The sequence below is a fragment of the Octopus sinensis genome, linkage group LG4 (assembly GCF_006345805.1).
Source record: "Octopus sinensis linkage group LG4, ASM634580v1, whole genome shotgun sequence".
NCBI classification, from domain to species: domain Eukaryota; kingdom Metazoa; phylum Mollusca; class Cephalopoda; order Octopoda; family Octopodidae; genus Octopus; species Octopus sinensis.
In genome coordinates, this window is record NC_043000.1 from 54,405,367 (window position 1) to 54,411,366 (window position 6,000).

Genomic DNA, 6,000 nt, shown 5'->3' on the forward strand with positions numbered 1-6,000 from the left:
TAGACACAACTACATAAAAGTTTCCTCACTTAAAGAATAAATGCTGGAAATATTGCATAACTGGATGATGTTGGTTGAAGCAGTACGTTAGACGCTACTTAAGGCTTAAAGAAAATTCCCTCAAGGGTCATACTAATATAAACTCGTTATACAGATGCTAAATGGAATGTAAAGCGACACATTGAAATCAGAAACATATGCCAAAATTTTCAAACTCATTGTGTTTACTTACAAAATAACTACCACAGTAAACTAGTCTTCCTAAATATCTGAATCATAATTATGTCTAATAACAGGAAAACCTCATCCTTGAAGAAAACTGAATATTAGAAAGATAATCGAAGAACTGACATAAATTATTCAGAAAAACAGTATTCAACGAAAACTTGACGTTGAATTATGTATCTTCCACAGAAGGAGAGTGCAAAGAAAAGTGAGAATCCATAGCCAACGCTGCACAGACGAAACACGAAGCGAAATTCCTACAATAAAAATCATAAGCGGGTGTCTCTGTATGGGTCGTTTCAAGTTTGTTCTTTGTTGACCCCCTTAAACTATGTTTTTATGTATGTATGTACGCATATATGTATGAATGCTTGCATGTATGTATATATATATGTATATATATGTATATATATATATATATATATATATAATATATATATATATATATATATATATATATATATATATATATATATATATATGCATGTATCTATGTATATATATATATATATATATATATATATATATATATATATAATATACCCAAAACGCCCCCCGTCCAATAGACGGTGCTGAATCAAATCTGCTGAATAAAAAGCAATCAGTGTTTTCTTTTCATTAGAAAATAATTAAGCATACCTTTATTTCAATAAAAATTTGAGTTTTGGTAAATAAATTTAAGGCAAAAAATCTTGAGAAACCAAATAGTCTTTCCGTCCGTCGTGCCAAGTTTGAAGAAAATATTTCTTTTGCATCTTACTTTTTTGGTCTCTTAAATATATTGCATTTTGTGGCATTATTTCAAGCCAGGTGCTTTTTTGCTCAAACTGCACGTGCATTCTTCTCGCGTACGCGTAGTATCGGTCGCAACAGCTGATGTATTTGCGCGTACAAATGCACGTTCTCACGGATTTATCGATCCCATTCTCACCTGGAATCGATTTATGTAATTTTTTCATGACGTATACACTCCCTGATATCGTCGTCGGTATCTACATATCAAATTTGAGCGCAATCGGATAGAGGATGCCCGAGGTGTTAGAAGACACCACACAGGCAAAGAGAACGGATTTTATTTTATATATATATATATATATATATATATATATATAATATATATATATATATTATATATATATATATATATATATATATTATATATATATATATATATATATATATATATATATATATATATGTATATATATATATATGTATTTACACATATGTATGTATAGATGGATGGATGGATGTTAACTATCTTTTACAAAAAGAATGAAGTAAAGTTATTCCACTAACAAATAAGCGTATAGGAAGTACCTGCGATTAGTTTTACATAATCTTCCCTTGTAATAGGAAGATATTCTTATTAGGTCTTAACATAAGGCACGGCGATATCGAATAAATATTTGCGTATGTGTGCTAGAATGTATGCTTAAAATAATACTATTTTTTTCCGTATATGTGCCTCAGTATAAATTGAATATGCTATTTTCTTGCATGAAATCGTTTATTCTAAGTTGTAGTAATTTTAGAATATGAGAAATCCCTAGTAGCTTTTTACGTATAGATTACGTTTTTCAGATTCATTTCAAATACAAGATGTAATTTCTGAAGCCTGTTTTTATAACATTAGATCGATAAAATAATACATTTGTTGTGATTCATGGCGCGCTTATTATGGTGTAATTATGATATTAGTTACTGTGCAGGTTTTGAAGATTTGGTGTCGATATCATATTAATTATATTATTGTAGTTTAGATCTAAACTACCGTTAATGAAGGAAATATATGTTTCAAGCCTTGCTCGCTCCGACGTTTACATTTTGCATCTTTTTGCATGAGATTAGAAACCACATTATCTGGTTCAAACACTACGTTACATCTTTGTTACACTCATTTGAAATGGAATTGTCAATGTGCGATATTCGAGCAATTTTGCTATTCAACTTGAGAAAAGGACATAAAGAAGCTGAAACTCGTGATAACAACGAAACGTTTGGTGAAGAAATGACCAGTAAGTGATCAACTCGAAAATGGTTTAAAAGATTTCGCTGTGGAAACCTGAGCCTTGAAGATCATGAGCATAGTGGAAGCCATCTGTCATTGATGACGGTCAATTAAAGACAGTCATTGGTAAAGATCCACAAAAACATCACTCAAGAACTGGCTAAAGATTTTCAAGTTAGCCAGAAAACAGCCTGCAGCCATTTGCTTGCAGTCGGAAAATAAAAAAAAGCTCGACAAATGGGTACCACATGATTTGAATGAAAAAAAGAAAATGTACTGATATGAAATATGCTCGTCGCTTCTTCTGCTTAACCAGACCGATCCATTTCTCGACTGTACTATAACTTGCGATGAAAAGTGGATTCTTTACAATAATAAAAAACGTTCTTCGCATTGGTTTAACCGAAATGAAGGACCAAAAACTTTCCTTAAACCTGAGCTCTTCAAAAAGATTATGGTGACTGTTTCGTGATGTACTACTGGACTCATCCACTATAACGACTTAAAACCCGAAAAAGCCATTACTTCAGAAACATATTGCCATGAACTTGCCAAAATGAACGAAAAGCTGCTCCTCCTCCGTCCCAGACAGGTCAACAGTAGAGGGCCAATTATTCTTCATGACAATGCTCCACCACAGGTTTCATTAATGACGCTCCAGTAGTTGAGAAAACTTGGCTATGAAGATCTTTCTAACCCAGCTTATTTCCCAGACCTTTCTACTACCGACAACCGCTTTTAACATGTACCTTGATAGTCTCCTGCGAGAGAAGGAATTCAAAAGTCAAACCGATGCTGAAAGTGCGTTTAAAGTGTTCATCAGCTCCAGAACACCAGATTTTTATGTTGCCGGAATAAACTAACCTGTAACTTTTTGGCAAAAATGTGTTGATTGTAATGATACTTACTTTCATGAATAACATTTCCGCTTTGTTGAAATATATTGTTATGAATATGGTGTTTCGAAAATTTGCTTACTTTTTACTCAGCCTGACATATATTGATCCACTTCAGTTGTAACACCAATTGTCTTAAAAAGGAAGGATATATATATATATATATTATATATATATATATATATGAATATGTATATATATATCCGCAGAAAAATGTTTTCCTCGCTACATTACACACGAAGAAGCGAAAAAAACATAGATAGATGGTCGCAACTGGAACAATATTTATCATAAGTTTGCTTAATTAGGTTTGAACTGGGCTAAAAAAATTACTTCATGGAAACTATATGTTAGCTAGCTTGGTGTATGACACTGAATCCAGATCTTCAGTTCTTGAAACTATCTCCTTCAATTTTCGCACAGTACAATAGAAAAAAATATTACATTATTCCATTGAAAGTTATATAACGATTTATGGCATGTAAGAAATAAAATCATATTTAATGAGAGTTTCATTTAATATCTAAATTACTATATGGCAGTGAATTTATAGCGTAAATTTTAATGTCATTTTGTGACTGATGTGTATTTTATACAGTGAAATAATAAAATAAAACCCTTGAAATGTGAGGTATGACTAAATATAGTCTATACATTATTATATTATGAACGCAAAAAAAATTATATATGAATAGTTGCCTGTAACACTAACCTCTCTAGTCATAAACTGAAAATGTTTCTTTTTCTGTTATGTCATTGCAAAAACCTCTTCTGCCATTGCATGCTGACAATAATAAGAGTTATGAATGCAAATACATTTGGGACACGAGAGGGGAAAGTTATTTAACGGAATTGAATTATTCTCAGTTAGGACAAGCATTGAAATAAGCTTCAGGAAATAATGCGTAAAGATGAAAAATCCATTCTCTTGAAACCTCCATTAAGGTTAACATTTCTTTATAAGTATAGTAACTCTCTGTAAATAAGTAAGTAAAGAGATTAATCGTACTCGAAGCAAAAGAGGTTTGCGAAAATTGTAAGGATTCAAAAACTTTCTTATAAAAAGCATATGGTATATATGCAAATATACATACACGCACATGATGTTTTTTGATTTTTCCAGTTTCAGCTCATGAGCTGTGGCCATGCTGGGACACCGCCATTTGTATATATATATAATATATATATATATATATATATATATATATATATATATATATATATATATATATATATATATTATATATATATATATATATATATATATATATATATATATATTATATATATATATATATATGTATGTATATATGTATGTATGTATGTATAGATGTAATGTGCTGATCGATGAGGTGATAATGGGAAAGTATCAGACTTTTAAAAACTATGCTGGTAGCCTCTGTTCAACTGAGAATTCATGGCCCAAAAGATGTCAAATCCATTTATTGTTGAACGTAGGCCAAAAACCTCATGCGCAGATTGAGAATGTGATCGGGTTGGAAGAATGTCAGCATCCTGGTGTACACGGGGCTTATACATGTTGCATCGTGTTACGTCTTTGTAAATTGTCTTTATTTGTAGTTATCTTTTGTACCAAAAATAAAAATGCAGAAGCAAGAAAAAATAATATCGTCTCATTCTGAATATCACCAGCACCAGGCCTGGTCATATTCGGCTGCGCAGAAAATGAGTGGCGTTCTTTGGCAGAGGACCTGCTAGAGTCTATAAGTAACGCTTCTATTAATCTGCTTTCGTCAATGGGTGACAAAGAGGAAAAATGTAGGTGTGCAAGTAATGTGACTGGGCAAAGTAAGTGGATTGAAGTCTCATAAACACGGACAACAGTTACATAGGATCACCTGAATATGTTATTATTATAAAAGAGTACCTTATTAAAAATATGAGTCACTGGATAGAGAAGGAGAGAAATATGAAAGTAATCCATACCTGATTTTCTCATAGAGCTTGATTATATCGAAACCATTAAGTCTTCCTTAAAGACCAGAACACAATTTATAAACCCGACAAAGGAGCCCCTACAAGAAATAGGCAATGACACAGCCTCGCGGGTACATTCAGAAGTTTCAGTCTGAGGAATATGGTCGGAATCACGAGGAATTATGTTCATATGTAAGCATTGGTTTATCACTGTTCTGTGGTTAATCTACCCCTATATATGTTTTCAGTGAGAAAATCTTAAACATATTAACCTGTTGTAATATATGATGTTAGCTTCAATCAGTCAGTGAATGAATTACTCACTCAATTGATCAATCAATATACATATATGTATGTATGTATGCATTAATGTATGTATGTATGTATGTATGTATATTTGTATGTATGTATGTATGTATGTATGTATATATATGTGTGTATCTAATTACATATATGTAAATACATTTACGCATATATGCAGAAAGAGAGAGAGAGAGAGATGCCAATATGTATAATCACACATATTCTCAATTGTCTTTAACCCTTTCCCTTTTACAAGGCCTGTTTTCTGTTCTGCATATGAGCCCTGATGGCGAATGAAGAGAATGTTATGATTATCATCATTATCATTATCATGATCGCCAATATTAATGTCTATTTGTGTTGGTAGCACATTCAGTTTTCACTGATAATTCAAAATCTAGGAAGAAAGCAAAAGATTTTGGCAATGGTATGTCATAAACCTTCAGGTCAAAATAATGCATAGATTTTCTGAATATTATTTTATATTCACAGAAAGAGATGCAAATGCCAATACTCTATTAGTTTCCATTTTCTAGATGTCTATGAAATGTCTATTGATTAGTGCTAAATTTGTTAGGTATATTGAATAGTTCAGTTAGATGGACTGATACTTTTATTCTTTAAGTT